This window comes from Orbicella faveolata, unplaced genomic scaffold (assembly GCF_042242905.1).
Source record: "Orbicella faveolata isolate gen_17 unplaced genomic scaffold, um_ofav_v1 contig_12, whole genome shotgun sequence".
Taxonomy (NCBI): domain Eukaryota; kingdom Metazoa; phylum Cnidaria; class Anthozoa; order Scleractinia; family Merulinidae; genus Orbicella; species Orbicella faveolata.
In genome coordinates this window covers 29,259,663-29,281,440 of record NW_028301539.1, presented here as the reverse complement: position 1 = coordinate 29,281,440, position 21,778 = coordinate 29,259,663, and the positions used below count along the sequence as shown (strand labels likewise).

General features: G+C 39.6%; 1 long non-coding RNA gene and 1 pseudogene across 1 annotated transcript; both read right to left on the bottom strand.

Annotated features, from left to right (window-relative positions):
- Window positions 1-1,487: 1,487 nt before the first annotated feature.
- LOC149117469 (uncharacterized) lies at window positions 1,488-2,494 on the bottom strand. Its single transcript, XR_016204176.1, has 2 exons — window positions 2,339-2,494; window positions 1,488-1,641 (listed from the first exon to the last, which is right to left on the bottom strand). It is a non-coding gene; the product is annotated as an uncharacterized LOC149117469 (long non-coding RNA).
- An 11,574-nt stretch (window positions 2,495-14,068) lies between these two features.
- LOC149117468 (uncharacterized) lies at window positions 14,069-19,480 on the bottom strand (annotated as a pseudogene).
- Window positions 19,481-21,778: the final 2,298 nt, after the last annotated feature.

Genomic DNA, 21,778 nt, shown 5'->3' with positions numbered 1-21,778 from the left:
GGCTCCTAATGAAGTCAACAATCGGACGGCGTTCTTCAATGAGTCCAAAGAGAAAAAAATCGGAGGAGGTCCCGCGCAAAGCACCATAAATAAACACCGTAAACAAAATAAATATTTAGGAGTGGAACTCTTTAAGGACCTCAATCAAGTTTTTAAACTTGATCTTTTTATTTTACTAGAATTATCACGAAGGCTAACCCGGCGGCTAAATATATAGTTTTACTTTACTTACTTTTACTGTCGGATTTATCAGAAAGAACCTGCATCGTTGCCCCGAACACATTTAAAAGAAAACTCGTGTTATCTATTAGTAAGAGACCATCTGTTTAGGATTCACATACCCAATAGGAAATTCATGACATCCAGATCTTGCATTGGGTCAGTTCAATTTATTATCGAATACCAGGGTATGTGATTCGCATACCTAAAAAGGAAATTCATGACATCCAGATTTTAGGTGTACAACGACAAGCCGCTCGTTTTGTTAAACCTTTTTATTATCGCATACCAGGGTATGTGGCTCTTGAATGAGCTAATAATGATAACGCATCTCATTAAATCGGTTCTGCAACCATTTCTCATTAAATCAGTCGTTATCAGTTCATGTGGAACCAAGCCGGCTATTCACCTGATACATACTACTTCCGCGACGGTCGCTACATGTAACATGTAATATTCGTTAGATTTAGAACAATTAAGATTACAGAAAATGGATATCGGAGGACGTGCTCTAGTGACGGTTATAACTTATTTCTTCTGTAATTAATCTTTGGAGATCAGGTGGTTCCCCCCCCCCCCCAGAAAAATTGGGTGGGGCTGTCGCTTCCCAAAACCCTTACCCTTTTAATGACCAAAATCTGCGTTATTCCCCACCCTATTTATGACCTGACCAAAAATTCGAAACCCCATTTATGACCTGACCCTCAAATCAAAACCCTGTTTTAGACCTGCGTTATAATTAGTTCCTTAGTTCAGACCAATGTTAAATTACCGTAAACATAATTCGTGAAGGGTTTTTGTTGATTTTCTTTTCGATAATGATGAAAAAGCGGCTTCTTAAAAACATACCCATTTTAAGGCTATAGCGCAAAAACCATACCCTATTTATGACCGAAATCAGCTAAAATCGATACCCTATTTTTGACAAAAATGGCTGAAAAACCATACCCTTTGAGGCCGCACATACGTATATAGCCCATATAAGGGAGTACCCCCAAGCCCTGGGTGCTTTTCCCTCGTCTACTCTCGGACTGAACTCTCTGAACCCTCTGCTGAACCCTTTGCCACCCTCATCGAAATTGAAAACGTTAGTCGGGATAATAGGTTACTCACAAGATATCGATGTTTCTGCAAGTTTTCTCGGCATGGGCACATATGCCACAGTTACCTAGCATAAAGATTCAATGGTTTCATCCTACAATTCTTGCCAATAATTTGCATTGATTCAGGCCACTGCACTGACTGAGAATGAAAAACCAATCCACTCCTTCGTGTTCTTCGACTTTTATTAACATTCATGCTACATTTGTATTTGATTCCCTGATTTCCTGTAATCCCCAAACTCGATGCCTCAGTATATCTCATTGTGTCTGCTCAGGTTTCAAAATTCTGCAGCAAATCCCGAACCGTTTGAACCTGAAACTGGGAAAACAGAGCTTAGTGTTAGCGGATCTATAGGACCCTAGAGGATAACTATATATGCGTGAGAATTTTGCTAGGCGAGTTGATCGGCACCGGAAAACTACAGGATTGAGTCCAAGAACAGGGTCAGGAATTGTAGGAGTTGGCGAGATGACTGAGGGAGGACGAAGCTGTGTGAGTGGAATAATAACATTATTGAACACAACCACGTCAACCCATTTATTTAGCTTGCTAGTCTCTGCAGTCGTCTTTTAAGTACAGAGTTTAGTTACTGCCATAATCCGGCTTCAAATCGAGTTGAACAAAAGGAAACACGCGGCCTGGTTGTGACAGTGACGGTATTTTGAGTTATTTTGGCCACATTCAAAATTACCTTTAAATGGTAGGAAACCTGAAAATAACAGTTTAATAAGATAGAAAAACATCAAAGAGATAATGATAAACCATAAAGGAACAAGGATGGCTAAGGATGGAGAAGATTAACACGGATTGCAAACGACGAATTTGAAAAATTGAGGCTAAACTTTTCAATATGCGCAAATCGTGACTGAGCTCCTTTGGTTTTCTTAACAATTCGGTTTTCGCCCGGCGTCCCGTTCTTTCGTTTATCACCCAGATACTGTAGAAAAGAATGTCCTAAACCTGTTTTATTTCAGTCTATTTTGGTAATGTGTGTGTTATGAAGTTATAGTGTTACCTTCACAAACGTCAAGCAGAACATCTGCTAAGATATTGAAGAGGTAGTGAAAGTCTTGAACATGGAACACTCTCTCTTTCTTTCCAGACACAATGCTAAGGAGTTCATTTTCTCTGATATTCGGCCCAACTGCAACTGTAAAAATCTCCACGTCCTTTTCCTGCAAAAGGAATGAAACGAGATTATCGCTTGTACTACTAAGAGTACTAAGGATTTCCGCTTTGCCGATAACTGCGATAACCGCCGGCAATGCAGATATGTTACAGATTGTTTTTGTAAATTGCCTACTTTGTGCCATGTATTTTTTTCCATAAATCTTCTTATCCGATCACCAAAGCAAGCAATAAAATAGTATAGTCGTCGACCGGTGGATAAGATTTTGAGTCAGAAACAAGAATCAAGACTTTTGCCCTGTCATCTCCGTCCTTTGTTTGGGTAAATAACTCCTTGTTGGCCTTCTGGAGAGCTAGGTCAATTCTAGTATTCCACTTATTATCCAGGTACTCGTTTCTGAGTATCTTTTTCACTCGTTCCAGGTTTTGATTATTTTTTTCAGTGAAGGCCAGTCGAAGTCTTGCCTTGCTGTTAACGGTAATAAGACCAAAGCGGGAATCACCTGACAAATCAACGTTTCGAGCCAGTTCCCGGACAAAATGCTTCATCTGAATAAATTGTGCTTTTCTCAAGCTGCGAGAAGCATCCAGCAAAATTCCTATATCGATGGCTTTTGAGCATGGTACCGGAGCTGTTAGATGAGAAAATATGAGGAACGTTTACATGCCGCACTTAAAGGCCCTGTCCACACTACGCCGGAGGAATTCGAAAACGCAGCTTCACTTCTACAGTTAGGCCTACTGTCCACTCTAATCCGTCACAAAAAATGGAGTTTTTCGAAAATTAACGCTCTTCAAACCCGAGGAATTTGAAAACACCGGCTTTTCGTTTTAGTGTGGACGGAGAACATATATTAAAAAGGAGCTTTTCTCAAAGAATAATTATGTTCTCGTATCTTTGTTGTACTTCGGATGCCGATGATTATCAGAATTTAACTAAACATAGCTATAAAAACGCTTCAGTTGTACTTGAACTTTAGTAATGAAATCTTGGTAAACTTTTGAACCTACCTAGCTAGAAGCTTTTTAATCATTAGCTTTTGATATAACATATCTTGCAAGAAGTTTGTTTCCCCTCGCCATACGCTCGTTCAGGGTGGAAGAAACCAGCTGCTTGCAGGACAGATACAACTTACCACAACGTCCCAAATTGCAAGGCTCGGTTTTCTCAGATTCTCCCGTGCAAGGTTTTCCTCTGTCCTGTGGCGGTGGATTCGTACAAGTTCTTGTCAGTTTTTTTACCCCACATCCACATGTTGTACTACAAGGTTGTTCCAGCCATTCTGTGTAGCCACCGTCGATTGCTAAAACGAGAAATGAAGAAAACGCAAAAAATGATCTTCCTACAAAGAATATGGTTAATAAATGAAGTTCAGTGTAGCTACTAGTTTCAACGCGAACCGCCGCAGGCGAGCTCTATAACAACACAATTTAGCACTATTTTCTTTTATAAAAAAAAACTTCAAATAGCTACTAGGGGCTAACTCGAAAACCTAACGATTCTTTTATCCTCCAGGCTCTATTTTTTATGAAAATTACTTCCTATCCATTTTATTAATCAACTGTTAATGTACGTAATGTCTTCCATGTAAATGTTTTCTTCCGAGCCAATAAAGGTTATTGTCATTGCGCAAGAAGGAGAGAGGGGCTTGATGTGAGGATCCCGCGCTTTCCCGCTATTGTTTCGCTCCGCCATTTTTCTGTCTACGCGGATGCTCCCCAACAAATTGAGTCTCTGGTTAGGGTTATTTGTTGAAACCTACTTACGTTGCTTGATGGTGTAGACATAAAGAGCAAGTTCTCCTCCAACGCATATTTTAGATTTGTTGCGCTGTTCATGGCATGCCTCGAGAGCACACTCATTATCCTTGATCATTCCACAATTACCAGACTGACCATGCAGGTTATACCAGACATTCGAACCGCTCCAGCACTCTCCAAAGAACTCGATACCAAAATAATCATAGTTCTTTTCTTTGGTCCTTCTTGCACATTCACAGGTAAACCTACATGATCAACGAGAAAACGAGAAAAGACATCAGTAACTTGAATTGTAACGTTATTTGAGTGGTTTTAAATTTAGTGTCGTAAAACTGAAAACAAGTGAAGTAATCCAGTCTAGCCAATCACAAAGGACAAAGGCAATACAATAAACCAATCAAAACTCCTAGTAATTACATGTACCTGAAGCAAAGTGCGGGAAAACGTGTGAGAAGGAGTCACTGGTTTACGTTTTTAATTCTGATTGGGTTAAAAATGACGCGAGGTCTTTAAGCCAAGTGTGTGGCTGGAGTATGTGCAAAACCAAATCTCTTTCGACACTCGAATGAAAACCGGTCTATCGGCGAAAGAGTTAACAAGCAAGCCAGTAATAGAGCGGTTGTCAATTGAGTGTCGAAAGTAATCAGGCAACCACTTGGTTTTGTTTTTGGTTTTACAACGGTTTGAGATTGGCTGGGTCGTCTAATTGGTAAGTAATTGGTTTGGTTTGGTTTTACGACACTTGATTGAAATCCATCCATCAATCCATCCATCAATCAATCAATCAATCAATCAATCAATCAATCAATCAATCAATCAATCAATCAATCAAACTTTATTTAACGGGGGTGACACTTAATAGTTAAAAAACTAATGAGCTTGTGGCCCTCTATAAACATTGTTACAATTTAAATGAACGTATCTAACGAATTAACTGTGTAAGTGAATATATGAAAGATCATGTTTTTGAACTGCAGAGAAAGATATGAAGACATGATTGATCATCGCAGTTATACACACATTTTAAGCAGTTGTGAAATTTAAGCCACAAAAAAAAAAAAACAAAACAAAAACAAAAACAAAAAAAACAGGCCTGAACGGGATTCGACTGAACCAATGACCTCTGCGAGCACTGCACCGGTATCGCAGAGCCTCATGGACTGATTTTTTTTTTCAGGCTTTAGTTTCATAACTGCTTAAGTTGTGTGTGTAACTGCGATTATCAATCATGTCTTCACGAATTAACTGTTTTTACCTGTCAATGAAGTTTGCCCAATCGTACCAGTCTATAGGCCTATCAAAGTAAACTGCCGAGCTTGGATCTCTAGCTGTAAGAAGTAACTCTGGTAAAGCACGGTGATTTAATCTGTCTCCAAAACAGCCAACTGGGCTGGGTTTCGAAGAACACTGAGGTTGATGGGATTGATAACAGCCTGGTCCTAGAATTGAAAGAAAGACCTGTATAAGGATGTAGTTGAATCTTTAATTACGGATACCTCAATAACACCGACACCTCTATCTTATAGACTGTTCACTTGATCTCAGCACAGTTAATAGAGGGAAATGTTTAAGATGCCCAGCAAACGTCAAAGAAGCAAAAAAGACAGGCAAAGATTTACCTTGGAGGGTCCTTCTTTTGTTTTATGCTCATTGACTATGCATGAATTACATAATCGCAATGCTTCTATTGTTAGTTGTATGAGCACACATAACCACCCTTTGTATTTTGCCACGTTTTATGCAGGGTCAACCCGCAAAATAGCAAGAAAGACTCACAACAAAGAACTTTTAACTATGGTCTCGGACACACCAGAACTCAGTCTAAGCCGTAGCAAAATCTCAAACCCTATGATTCCAGAGCTGTTTTATTCACGTATTCTGAATATAAAGAGAGGTGCTCTTCATACAAAGCGTTTCAGGTGTATACCCCTCTCTGTTTTTAGATACAGATTAATTAAAAATGGCTTCGCTGATTTGAAAAGTTTCCGGGGCTTTCGAGAAACGGGCCCCTAGGTTCGAGCCCTGACCGGGGACATTGTGTTGAGGCATGGACAAGACATTACTCTCACAGTGCCTTCCTCCACCCAGGTGTGAAAATGGGTACCGGCGAATTTAATGCTGGGGATAACCCTGCGATGGACTATGATCCCATATAGGTGGGGGGGGGGGGGGGGGGGGCGAGGGGGAGGGGTGAGTAGGAATATTCCTAGTCGCCTCATGCCACAGAAACCGGGATAAGCTCTGACCTGATGGACCACTTGGTTCGTGTGCAGACGGTATCTTTTTTCCATAGTTGATGAAATTGGATTGTATTTACCTGGAACTATCTCATAAACATAGTTGGTATATGCCACCCCAGTGCAAGGCGTGGTGTTGTCATCCTGGCAGGTTTGAAACTCCGTGTCTTCGCACTTGTTGCTTCGCCCGTACTGAGAGTAATCGTCATTAGCGTCCCGGAGGGTCCAACATTCACCATGAAATTGGAGCGCGAAGAAAAGTTGACCATTTTGGAAAGCGGCGTCTGCACAGCGACAGATAAGTCTAGAAAAAAAGTCAGGGGATGTGTTCCTTTATAATATTTGCAAAACATTGCAGTTGAGCATCGTTGTACAATTTATAGAACCTCGTTCTAATGGCCTATTCCCTTACCAAATACATTAGATGCCCGTTAATTCGGTCACCACGGGCCATGAAAATTTGGCCGTGTTAACGAGATTGGGTCAAATTTCATGACTGGTCTAAACTGAGTAACGTCTTAACGGATATGCAACAATCTTTCTAAACACCTGTTCTTTAATAAACATCCGGAATGCAGATTTAATTTGAAAACACTGAAACTTCAATCACTACATACAATATTAACCTTGGAGAGATGAACATAACTGGTTCGAGTGGTCGTATAAACGGGATAAAACTGTAAAGGATTAGACAGGTTGGGATTTCAGAGTGTGGCGGTTGGTCGAATTAACGAGGTGGCCGGAATAATGGGGTTTTCTCATAAGAAAATGTATGGCTGTTTCGTCGGGACAAAAAAGTGGCCGGGATGAAGAGGTGACCGTAAGGCGGGGTTCCACTGTAAGGGTATTATATTCTTTTATTTCTGAACGATTGCACTCACCCTGGCAGGTAGGTTTTCCACCCTTTCCAGTTAATATCTCGACCGCTAAATGTACTCGTGTATTGCTTGTCACGATCTTGAAATAAAAGATGTTTCAATGCTCTTCGAGACGGGTCCGTTCTGTCATTGAAGCAACCAACTTTGACGTATTTCATTGAGCCGTATTTCGCCGGGCAAGAGTTGTCTGTAGAGACCAACAAAGGATTAGAGTGACTTCAGTTACAACTAAGCTACAAACTTTCCTGTCCCTGGACTGAATACGAAATCAGTACAGTCATTTTCTTATTTAAAGAACCCCTTTAGTAAGGCCACCCCGATAATACGGCCTGATTTTTGTGGCCCGTTGGTGACCGAAATAACGGGGTTCCACTGTAATTCTCAATGTCTTGAGTGAAACTTCTTGAAATTAAACATTTAGCCTACATAAGGTTATATATTTAACTCAATGTTGACTGCCATTGTTCGCATTTTATGATTCTTCCCTTATCGACTCATCTAAGTAAGCAAGATCGGTTAAGAACTAAAATGCGCTGCAGAACTAGCCTCTGTTCAGAACGACCCAATTTGAGATTGTTGCCATGGTTACTACTAACAAAACCATTAAAGGATATTGACAGGGCTACCTAAAATTCAGGTATCTTCAAAATTCCTGAGAAAATTGACCTTAAAAAACGCTTTTTCAAACTGCAAGCTAAAACATGTTGAGCCCCATTACAAAGCTGTCTATACTTGCATGAATTGGTCGCCGAACACTGATCGACTGCAAAAGCGAACAGAAAAACCACCAGTGGGTACACAGCAGCTCTCATTTTGAACCTTTGGTAGAGAGAAAAGAAATACAAGAAAACAAATTAATGCCTCGTAGCGGATGTGGGTGATTAAACAACCAACCACGAGTCATGATATGTTACATGTAAGCCTGCGTGGCCTTTCTTACAGATCACTCAAACTGAATACATGAAGTAAGAGAAAACGAAATCAATCTAAAGCTGACTCAATCTTGAAATCTGAAATAAGCGCTCCGGGGCGTTGTATCGAGCAAATGTATTTCTTTTCGCTTATCTAACGGTATAGTAACAATTGACACACAGGCAGAAGAACTTGAGCACAACACTTGAAGTGAACCTTGATAAAACAACTGGTACACTCAAATTCAGATATTTCCCTTCCCCAGTTGATTTTCTTGAAATTAAACCACTGAAAAAGCGATAAAACTACAGGAAGAGGCAATATATACAAAGATGAAAATTTTCATTGAAACGCATGAAAAGCATGGTAAAATTCTGAAATGTGATGGAAATATCTAAAAATAAAGTGGAAACATATGTAATTTAACAACTCCGGATGTGCGGCCTCTAGCGGATTCGATCATGATCAGCTCTCTGTTGTGATTTAAGCGGTTTTATCAACCTCACGCTGATCCCGAAGCATCCCGTGAACCCGCGGGAAGACCCCCTGGTGTCCATTTTACCATTCAACAAATAAAAATAAAAGCCACACCTCTCGTATCAATACAAAGCTGATTACAAAACTGATAATAAGCCTGATGATAAAGTTAATCAATGAAATCCAAACATAATTCAATCATTTTACATAATCATATGTAGACGATTAAATCCTGTGAGTAAACTCTTTCAAATTTCAATTATTTCTGTGGGAATAGAACAGACATCACCAATTAAGACGCGCAGGCTCATGCGTGAGTCACACTTCATGCGCATGCGCCGGCGCAGGCTAGATAAAAATTTTCTGAAGATTACACTCACGCGACACTTACGCTTCTTTGACTGGGAAACTAGAGAATGATAATACAAAAATAACGTTAGGGAACTCGAAACAACGTCTCAGTACAATGCAAGAAAGTACTAGGAATATTGCACATAATTTGGAAATATTCCGGAGGCTCAACAAAGGCTTTTTTAAAGAAAAGAACAATCTATTTTAAAACTTGCTTTTTTTTCGTGTAAATCTGACTAAATGAAATGAGATAGATTTGGTGTGATAAGCGATCTTAGGTATTCTTGGGTAAATTTGTTTCCTCGTATTAGTCCGTTCTCACAAACACAAACAGTTTTCTAGATATTCAAAAGAGTCTTTTTTTTTCAAAAAAAAAAAAAACCGGAATAAATTCCATTGAAACATAAAAACTAGATTTACGAAGTTGAGAAAAATAAGTTCTTATTTGCCTAAGTCAATGACTTGACTGAAAAACTGCGAATCCGGATCGATTCTTTCTTAAACTTGGCTTGAACTGAACAGTTTTAAATGTCTCGTAAAATCAATGAAGATATCCACAATTCATACATTTGTCTCTCTTAAAACAAACAAACAGCACAAAAGCCCTTTCAGGCTCGCACGGTATATGAATGCTGAACTATTCGATTCCATTGGCTGAACAACCGTATAGATTAAACTGTTATTACGCAACAAAGTTGAAAATTCAAAATATATTCCTAGAGACATTAAACATGTTCATTTACCTTTTTTCCAGCGTTTGAGAACTTCAGATTTTTGGGTCAAAAACAAAGCTACTGATTTTGTAAAGAGTTCTCGCCCTAATATATACACATTTCAGTTTACTTTGAAATCACGTGCCTTGCCGCGGAAAAATTATCGCACAGTATCTAACTGAGAACCCAAAAAAGTCAAAAAAGAAATGAAATCTTTAATAGCACAATCTCAGAACACTGTGACAGCGATTCTTAGAATTCTACTTGAACGCCAATGCAAATGCTGTAATCTTATTGGCTGACTGATCGTACACTTTCGGCCGTTAGCGTGCAGTAGCTGGAGGTCGTCTACGAAATGGCGACGTTTTTCTTCGTTTTTCCAGAGTTTTGAAGGAATATTTTGATGTAAATGGTTAACTAAATTACGAAGGACATTTACGGTTTCTTAACTTTCAAAAACTTGAAATCATTGAGAAATTGATGTGCGCGTACACACAACTGCAATTTCAAATGACAACTCAATACGAGTGATCTTTCAAAGGTGCGAATTAATTAAATGCGTCAGAAATAATTGGAAACCTTATTTGAAGTAAATTTCATTTGGAATTCTACTGAAACAATTAGACTATTCGCTCTCGATTTCTGAGGTGATAGTTGATTCGGCCCTCGCCCTCATCAACTATCGCCTCATAGAAATCTCTAGTTCATAATCCAATTATTAATTAGTATAGGTAATCATACGGTTTCGAGTTCAATTTGGAATTAATTTGCACGAGTGATTTTTTCAAAAAGCTGAAATTGCACGAGCCGCTTTGGCTTATTAATAATATAAACATGAAAAAATTCGCGTGGAGGAAGTGCCGTAAGATCTTTCTTGAAGCCATTTTTTTCTTACTCCAGAAAACTTTTTTCAAAGTTTCTGCACAAAGCTTTCGTTATCATTTTACATTATATCATTGGCGTAGAAAATTTCCTAGTGTCTTTCAGTCAGTCATAATCCAGAATTACGATGTGTAATTTGCACCGGTGTTACACTTTTTGCACTGGTGTTGCACTTGAACTGCACTGCTCTCAGCCAATCAGAATCGAGCATTTTTTCATTTATATTATTATAAACTAAATCAAATTATGTGGGAATGTAACGCGTTTCACTAGCCGATAGTTCTTCGCAAACAAAGAGACCATTCTCTTGCGTAAAGTTAACTGGAAATCGACCGCTTTTCTTTTTGTCAAAGTCTAAAATTAGTGAAAAACGACAACTGACGATAGAGCAGAAAAGATTAAATATAATAGAACACCGCTATCTCGAGCTCTTAAGAGAAATAAAAATTAGCCGGAAAGGTTAATCAATGGTAACGAGTGAAATTAGGAAATAATTTCACGAGTACACTAGTTGATGATCTTGTGATATCCTGGATAACAAATTACACTTACAATCCTGGCAAATGATTGCTGCGACTTGTTTACTGTTTCGAGAAATTTCGCGCCAAACGTTGCCATGACAATTTTGTAATTTCACATGTGAAATTACAAATTAGGCTGAAATTTCTGATTTAGGAAAAAAAAACTGATTTAGGAGTAATTTGTCAACTATGGTATTATTCAAGATATTGGGGTCAGAGGAACTCGATAGCTTGGAGTTCGAAATAACCAATTTCGAGAGAAAGCGAGGTTTTTATGTTTTATTATTTTTTTCCGATTTGAGCCTCAAAATATTCTTAACATGCTCTTACGTCCTACAATATTTGGAAACTTGCTTGCTAATTTTAACACTGTGAATATATTGAAATTGAAGTTCTGTGTGGTTACTATTATCACATATGCATTTAAACAATTGGGGCTCAGCTGACCTGGGTATATATCTACTTTTGTGTAAATGTTAACTATTGCTTTACATAGTTTTCGAAAGGAAAATTTAATTGAAGTATTTTTTAATAGCTCTTGGTTGTCTCAACTTGAATGATTTCTTAGCATGTTCTTGAAAACTTTGATCATAGTTCAGTGACAGAGGGGATTGGTTTCATGATGAAACAAGAAAAAGTTCTTTGTTGTATGTTTTTGTTCGCTTCTTCTGGCCATGACCGTGCACAAAACACAATGGACAATGCATGCCCGCGAGAGCCACTAACCGATAGAACGGTTTCGGTTACGTTTGTCATGCATATTACGTCAGCCGAAAACAAAAGTTTGCGCACGCGCGGTTGTGGATCTCCCGACACACATCTTGTCATCTCTGTTACTTCGTTTGAAGTTTGCCGGGCTTCATATAGCTATTCTTCTTTATTTACTATACTTAATCAGCATTCTCGCAAAATAAATTTTTACAAAAAGAGTTTTTATAAAACTAAGGGTGTAACTGCAATCCCCCGCCCAATGAAACCCTCCCCCCAATGAATCCTTTTTTTAACAAAAATAAGTCACGTCAAACGTGCAATATGCGCTTTCTTTATGGTACAAATTCCGTATAAATATCAGAAAACAACGCAACACGCCATTAACTTTTCTCTCAGTTCTTACAATTGCATTATTATCTTGCAGGAACAGCTGTTTGCCAAGGCTTTTTAGATTTATTTCACGTCGTGACTGATTTTGAACGAACTAACTATTAACACTTTCTCGACTCTCGATACTTTATAAACTACTATTTAGAAAAAAATCTAATTACGTCCGGAAAACCGCTGAATCTGCGTAAGCTCTACTCAAAATATGTTTTACACGTAGCACTTATTTCAGTCTTTTCTCTACGAGTTCAAAGATTGCATTTAAAATAAGAATCTAATCCATTCTTGAAACCAAGTGACCATCATGCGCTTGTTCTACCAATGCGAGCTTCGTTCTATCAAAACGACAAACTAAGCTGAAAATAGAGCAGTTTTTTCAGTTCAGCGTCGAAAGTAATCAGGCAATTACTTTGGTTTTGGTTTTGGTTTTACTAAGGTTTGAGATTTTGACGAGTAGTTTAATTGAAAAGTAATTGGTTTGGTTTTGGTTTTACGACACTCAATTGAAAACCGCTCTAACAAACAGATCGATGAATTAAATCGGAACCAAGAGCCAAAATCGTTAAAATTACTTTTTGTTTTTTCTGATACGAAGACTTCACTTAAAGACTTATTACACACTGTTACATTGATATATTACTGCCCACCCAATGTTACTAAGAGTCGATGATCACGAATTAAATTTTAGTCTCAAGAGGACTTAACAGCATGCGTAATGTAACTGGTATCATGCTAATTTACAAAGTATAATAAGTCTTTCGATTCGTCTGTTTAAGTCAATTAGCAACTTTAATCAAGGTTATATTCGCATAATAAGCAACACCTGTCAACAGCTGATAACAATGTTAAACTTTATCTATATGTACTATCTTCATAGCAATCTTCCACAGACAAGTTCCCAGGGCCCTGTGATAATTTTCTGAAATTTATTATTACTTTAGTAACATGTGGTATATGCTATATATATATCACGTATTCGTGACCTTGTAGCCCATGGCAACATCCAGACTTTTTTCTTATCGCTGTTCTGCGACTTCACAGTAAAATATCAAGCAAAAGACAGGATTCTGGCATTGTCTGACGTAATGCGTGAAGTTGTTTAACGAGTCAAGCATCTTTCTAAAAATAGCCGCACAAAGATCATAAGAAGAGACTCAACGAAGCACCCAGTTACATTATCCTTTCTTGCAAAAATAAAATGCAATGGTAATGAGTTTTCTTTGGGAAATACGCGAATCTGCTTGGTAACTTGTAAGTAAGTTATTCCACTGTTGTCCATTTTCCCTTCAAAGGGAACATCTTTCTCGAGTTAACGGTTTAGCTTAGAAATACATAAAATACGGAGGTTTTTGACTGAAATTCCTTAGTGTGTCAACTGAAACAATGGCACTGCTGGCCCTCGTTTTCTATGAACGTCAGTCAGCTCGCTGCTTCTTGTGGACTACTAGTTTTTACAAATTCAGGCTCGTATAACATGTAGTCTGAAGTAATATACTTCACTTAAAATAACCAAGGAGCCTTTACAAGGGCTGCTGTTCGGTTCGCGAGTGGAACTTCCACGAGTGACGTTTTTTATTTATTTATTTATTTATTTATTATTTATTCGTTTAGGACAATTTAATGGCCCAAAGTAATACAAACACTAGAAAACATGCTATACAATAAGAAAAAAGTGTCATAAGGATGGTTAGCAAAAGAGACATAAATCCCCATGTAAGGTAGACCGCCTTAAAGAAAAAGAAAAAGAAAAAACACTGAACAAAACAGCAAACACTTGAAGCCTGACGAACTGACAGTGGTAACACATTCCACTTGTCAACAATCCCATAAAAAAGCTAAACTTAAAAGTATTAGTCCTAAATTATAAATTGCGAATTAACATAAAAGACCGCAATTATTTTCGAATTTTCGGATTCCCGATCGACTGAAGATTCTGTTTAGAGGATGATGCATTACTGATACAGGTGCCAGTATCCCACGTACATAATGGCACTTTCCATGCATCCATAGGTACCTCGTAATTCTATGAACTCGTCCTTACTGTCCTCCGATCCAGAACTGAGTTGTAGAATCTGGACTGGAAGTACAACGAAAGTTTGGATTAAAATTACCATAATTACCAAAGTTATCTTCGTTGTCGACCACATCACCTTTGTTTCCATTGAATTGGCAAACATTTCTGCTACTGTCCGTGTGCAGGGAAGCTCTACTTTTCTTATTCCACAGTGGCACAGTGCATGAGACACATTCGTAACCCCGAATGTTTATAATCTCGAATTGATAGCACTTGGCTGAGATCGGCACTGGAATGTTCATGATGTCGAAATTTGCCAGCGAAGTTCTCATGTAATCTCGGTACACAACACCGTCTGTGTCGTAGCGGCAAGTTGCTCGCCAGTGGGTTGACTCTTTTGCAAGCCATTTAAGATAAGTTGGACGGATTAAGTACGCCTTCCAGTTGAGCATCTCACCACTGACAGCACTTGAATCAGTGTAGTCCGAAAAGACAATACCCTAGAACGGAAAAAACAATCGAAATCGTGAGTAGGGACTGATGATTTTAAGATATTATTTCGCCGCTTAGAAGATCCTGTGCTTTCTCTACTCAAGCTTTCCTTGTGTTTTGACGTTACCATCTTCTTTTCTCCCCTCTTCACTTGTTTTAGGGGTGTCGAATGGTCCCATTCAATTTAAAAGTGCTCGAAAAATTGGGCTTTTGCTCGAATTGCTCACAAAAATTAGATGAGTGCTCGCTTGGTCATGTTCGCAAGATTTTTGCAACTGCTCACATGCTCGGATTCTGAAGTCTGGTAGCATTTAGCTTCTTCTCGCGGATAGAAACTGGCTTTAGATCGCCTTGAGCGTCCATCCACTGACTCACATGAAGCTAAGTGACGTAATTTGGCATCAAACAAGGCATACTGGCTGTTAGCGAAGTAAGCGGCTGAGATTGGTTGAGCCGCAATAAGATCCTAGCATGTTGCTTCTAACTTTGTGCCTATCATGTCCTGTTTTGGAAGTGTCAGCCAGATTACTTGGCACAAAACAACTTTTCCATCTAATTGAAAAGAGAGATTCCAGCTAGCGGAAAATTTGCGAAGCGCTCGCTGCTCGCCATCTGCATTTTCTGAAGTTCTCGCTGCTCGCAAGACAAATTTGTACACTGCTCGTGTTTGCAAAAATATACGCACTGCTCGCATGCTCGCAAATGCTCTCAAAGACCATTCGATACCCCTTGTTTTCTTACTCAGAATCCCGGGGTGAGGGAACTCCCGAATAGAAAGGACGGGGCGCTCATCGGAAATTTTGAAAAGAATGCCTAAGAGCGGGCCAGAAGCAAGATCCTCTTTTTGGGTGTGGCTTGAATTTTTTTCACCCCTATTACCGTGACAGAGTTACCGGAGCAAATTAGACAAATTAGCTTAAAAATCAGTTGACTGTCAAATATCTCCTGTCTGTCTGACTGTCTGTCTGACAGTTACCGCAAAAGTTCCCGCCGTGGACCTTTTGAGGCTGAACACCTAAGAGGTACCAAAGCTGTTTAATTTACGTTAAGTTAATTTTAAAAGTAGCTTATAAGGCAGAAGTGAGGAAGGCTATGACAAAGTACAGCACCACACTACTACACCCCACATTACCAATTTCGTTATTGCAAGTTACCTTCATTAGGTCCTTTTTGGAAAAGCTAAATGACTGGATCAAATTCCAAGCGAACCCAGGCTCTGAATCAAAATCACAGAATACTTGGAAAGTTTCATTGTCGTCATCGATAATTTTGTACAATCCAGACACGCTGATCCCAGCTGCTTTGTAGCCTTGGCAACTCTTTCTTAGCTGAATCTCGCAGTGTCTTCCAACAAACTGTACCGGACAAGAACAATTGTACCGAACGCTGGTGGGCTCACAGATTTCATTGCAGGTTCCTTCATTTAGACACGGATTGTTCCTGCAGCAACCATTGGTGCACGTGACTTCATCAAGACATGACGCTTCGCTTCTGTGAATCTGAGGAAGAAGGTCATATTCATCGGCTTTTAATATTGCTATTATTTTAAGGCTCTCTAGAACGCCAATTAGAGCTTTAGGATTGCATAAATTTAACCAAAAACTTTGCCTTTTTTGAGAGGAAGTTATGGGATTTTTCAGAAATTCACGAAATTTTTGCCAACAATGTATAACTTTACTGCTAAAGATAATTTCCAGTCCGTAATGCGCAGTCCCAGCACCCTCATGTTTATAAACATAAAAAAATCTCACTCGATGGAAAGCGAATCGATGTTATTCGTTACGAACCACATACCTTATCTTTGAGGCCTTTCAAATTATTTTCCAGCTGCTTCAGCTGCGAAGTTGTTTTGTCAAGTGATATCATGAGAAAGAACGAAAAATAAACTGTTCGCGTCCAAAACGGCGGTTGACATGAAATTTTGAATTCACTTCATGTAAGTAGTCGCAAAATGTTCACATTTTGTGATGTCATACATGCAACAAAACGAAAAACGTAAACAAACTTTCGAGAGTGTGCAGTACGGACTGGAAATCAGCTTTAAGTTTAAAAAAAGGGAGCTTAAGCAACGACGACGACGACGCCGAGAACGACGCCTGGTAAAAAATCAATGTATATTTTACAAGCGAAGATCGCGATTGTCTAGATCTGTTCGGTACGCCGATGGCTCTAAAAACGTGTTTAAGCTAAATAGGCAACGACGGCGTTCAATTCCAAATCGAGATACGAAAAATTAGCCGTCGTCGTCCACGTTCCGTAGACGACTCAGAGCTTGGTCATTTCACGTTGTTGTCTTCAAGACGACGGCAAAGAAATGTACAAAGATTTATAACGCACGTGCACAGCTATTGTTTTGCTCATTAAGCCTTTTGTTTGGTGACGTTCTCGTTGCCGTCGTCGTCGTGGTTTGCTTAAGCTCCCTAAAACCGTAACCAAAACCTAACACGATAGTGGTATCTGTCGTCGAGTTATTTGGGTTTAAAGTAGTTTTCAGTGAACAATATGTGTTTACTTCCAGACGCCATCTTTAATGACCAACATCCATCTCGCACGTGACTAACTTGAACACTACCCCATGCAAGCTAACGCAGCATCTCCCCTGTATTGTTCAAAAGTATAAAATGTAGGGAAACGAACAGAATGTGAGAAGACTGACAAAAGATCTATGAATCGCACTTGTTCCGGGATCCCACTTAATTTTGTAGTCTGCCGCACAGCTGCTACTTACTTTGGCTACATCTCAGGTTGTTGCTTTCCGTGGCAAGAACTTTTAATTTGCTTGAATCCACTGAGTGTATCGTAAGATGTCCCTTGACTCAAGTTTCTAATAAACGAAAGTTTCTCGAACATATTCTTTGCCACATTGTGCAGAGCAGGAGAACAAAATTTGGCTTGACTTGATTGTATTAATGTCTGTCTCTAAATGAGGTCTTGGCCTAAGCCTTTCCACCATAGGCAAGTCTGTTATTCTGCTCCGAAAATATTAACCACTTACAACTTCAGACATTTCTCACTACAAGATTTTGCATGGTAATACACATAGATAGGTGGTTACCATATGGCTAGTGGTTTTCACAAACTGCATACTGTTGGGTTTCCCATGTTTACGAAGTGTCGGCAAATTCTCTCCACACAATATTCGGTTGTCAAGAGATGATGTTGCCCAATAAAAAATATCTAAAAACGTCGCCTTTCAGTAATTTTTATTCACAGCATCTTTCACTACCTTGGTGATCCTCGAGCTTTGTTCTCGAAAAACTGCTCGGTCACTTCGCGAGCATATTTTTGCGCCAAATAGGGGCTATTATTTATTTCTCCTCATAATGGTGCATTGAAAAACGTTGTGAAAATACACACTCAGTGTCAGATGTGTTTGCACTAAAGTCTCATAAAGGCCTATTTACACCACAGAAAATTCTCTGCGTCGTTTCCGTCGTAACGAGCCACAATTTCACCCACTGTTTGAAAATTCTTTGAAATTGCACTCGCCTGAACGGTCCGTACAATTTTAAGACAATTTCCAAATTGCCAAAGCAAACACAGGTGAAATTTTGGCTCAGCACTGATGAGGAAATGTCATTCACACAACAAAATGTATCCACGCCGAGCTACTAGTATTATTTTTGCCTACGCGCACCATTCACGGCACCGAGCCAAAAATTTTTTGTCATAAAGTGTCTATACGGCCAACAGGGTTTTCGTATTTTCGTATTTCTAAAATGTGTAAAATGCATTCTAACCTATGACTTAGGTGATACAGTATGGCCTAGGAATTTTACGAATTATACTTTAACAGTGAGACTGATAACTTTTTTAATGGCGTCAATTGGCTTTTTTGATCTGAAAGAAAAGTGACAAAAGCAGAAAAGTTAAACAACAGATTAGGATTTATCATTACCTTCCTCCGAAGGATTTAATAACTTGACCCGTGAGACTGTTTGAGAGAACTTTTGTTGGTAAAGTGACTTCCTTCATTCAGCTCGCAGTATTTTTGTTCGGTGTTTTCCTTGTAGTTCAGAGACAAACATCGACAGTCCTGTATGCATTTCATGTAGCACTAAATTGGGTTTAACGTGACAGAATTGTGAAATACATGGCCAACAAACTCTGAGTCTTGCACGGCATCTTGGTACACGTCGAGGGAAATCGTTTGACAGCTTCCTGTCAGGCAGTCTCCTTTAACTTGCAGAAACGCAATGAAAAACGAAAACAACTTTGGGAAAATCATGTTTTGGGAGCTATCAGTTGGACGCTTTTGATGAAATTCGACAGGTGATAGGGTGCCGAAAAATAATGTATGCAAACTGGTTTGGTCACTGAAAATGAAAGCCGATCGAGGAGCCCTGGGGGTGTTTGGTTGGAAGAGAGTTGCAATGGCAAGGAGAGATATCCTACACAACTCGTCCAATATCTCCTAAACCAAAAAAAAATCAATCAAAGAATCCCTGTCTTTTCTTTAAGACGCCCTGCTTTCTTACTTTTCGTACTTGTACATTGTAGTCGTCCCACTTTTTTACACCTGTCCTACTTAACTTTTTGCAATTTGTAAACAAAAGGTAAATAGCTGCCGCACTTTGTAATAAATTAAGCTGTTGCACTTTGTAAAAACTGGCGTCAGACTTTGTAATAAACTTCTCTAGAGTAATTTTTTGGATACGTTGTGGACAAACCACGGACGTACCTTCTTCTAAGACGGGGGAGGGGTGAACATGGCACTCGAGAGCGGGGAAATATATCCTATTTGAAATCTACATGGGGTTAATTAAAGATTTCATTTGGAACATTTGAAGGCATGCGTGCGAATGAATTTCTGTTGAACATAAAATCGCTGCAAAAGATTTTGTATTCATTACCTATTCAGCCTGACGGTATAGTCAAATCTTTAAGGTTGGCATGGCTAAAACTACTATTTAAGTTTTCAAATGCAACATGACCGGACGTATTTTATTATCTCACATGTTAGAGCCCGTAGGAGGTCTGTTCTTTCTAAATTGTATTTATGATGTTCCTAATTATGCCACAAACTGTTGTTATACAAGTGAATATATGAGAGCTCATATAACTGCGATGATCATGCAATCATGTCTTCAGAACTTTTGTTATGGTGGTCTGAGTTCCGTGAAATTTTTTCGCTACAGAAAGTGATGGTAAAAATATTATTTGGAATAATAAAGAAATTCCGAATAGACAAAATGCTCTCATAAATGCTGACGACGTCTGACTCTTGCGCTCGACCTCGTTATATTAAAGATCTCTGCCGCGCTGTTGATCCCGAAATGCAGCCTTTTGAAGCGTTTGAGCCCTCTATGCGTGTAAAATGCAGTGATTTTCCTGCTTTCCTCGGCCAGCTCTAGCTGCATGTAGCCGTCGTTTATGTCTTTAAGTGGGAGAAATACTTGGCCCCATTGATTCCTGTCTCCAGCTCTCTTAAAGCGGGAATGGCATGTCTGATTCTTTTTATGTGCTTGTTGGCATCTGTCATGAGGCTTACCCTGATGTTTTCTCTGTCTTTCTTTGGGATAAGTACAAGGTTGTTACACCACTCCGTTGGTTTTTCCCCTACACCTTCAATGATTATCCATTTCCACCCATTTATCGAACATTTCATCAAATTTGTCTTTGAGCCCTAGAGATATTCTTCTCTGTTTCTGCACAACGTATTTTGCGTCTTGATCCAAGTGTAGTTTCACCTCGACTCCTTTCAACTTTCCTAAGCCTGAGAACACATCGTTGAACTCCTCAACTAAGTCGACTGTCACTTGCCGACCTTTCCCCATAACTGGCAGAGGCGCGCTTGAGGTCAGGTCCAGGTCCTACGAGACCCATCCGTTCGGCAGCCCCTCGGCTTAGTAGTGCGGTGTCACCTTGACCTTTAACTACATAAACAGGTTCTGCTATCTCCTCACCCCTCGAGTGAGTGTCACTGTGAATTTTTCCAGCAGGGGTAGCGCTAATCTCCTCCGCAGCCGTTTTTTGGGATGTTACGCAACGCTCCCCCCCAAAAAAACGGCTGCGGAGGAGACTACTAGGGTAGCGCCGGTCCCTTCTCTTCTCCGGAGCAGCTTCTGATCGCTATACTATTGGGCTATAGGAGACAGTTCCCGGCCTCAAGAGTCCTCATGGGCCTGATGAGGATAAGTGAGTGATAGGGGACAGTTCGCTTGAAGCTTCCCATAGTGCTTTTCAGTAACCACCGTGACGTCAGCCTGCGTGTCCAGGTGTAGGCTGATGGGAATGTAGTTGATGTGAACACAGGCGTCCCGAGCTCACGTCTCGAGAAGAGCGAAAAATAAATTACTCTCCGACACGTACGTATTTTTTCATGAAAGCGTCACGTGCGCTTTGTGTGAGTCGCGGGCGAAAAGACCCCTAGTGGGTCTGTACTGACGCGGTGTTAAGTTACGCGAGGAGCCGTCGAGAATTTGAACGATTTATAACAAATTGTATGGGGAACGAAATACGGTCAATTTAGAACGCTAAATATTCCGAAATATGAACATTTTTCATGTAAGATTAATAAAACTTACTCATTTCTTGTGTGTCAGTCTGTTGTGATTTTTGGCTATCTCTGCCGCTTCGGGCCTTCTTTGCCATCACTGATATTCCCTGAGCGGTATTTCGTTTTCACTTGTTGCAGCACAAACGTAAGCATTAGCGCAAGCACAAGAAAAAGAAAAAAATTGATCCTTGTGCTTATGCCTGCGTCAAGGCCGTTTTCACGGTGAAATAAAAATTGTGTTTGCGCTTGTGCTTGCACTTGTGCTTCCGTCGCTAGTGAAAACCAGGCTTTTACAAGATAGAATCGTCAATCAAGATCTTCTATCACGCATCGTAATCAAATATTTACTGTCAATAGGAGGCAACGCCTATTTGATCAACGAAACAGGTTAGTCTGAATTTCAGTCGTCTCTTCCCTTTACCCCTTTGGGGTAAAGGGAAGAGACGACTGAAATTCAGACTACGAAGCAGGTATGCGGATACCATACACTGC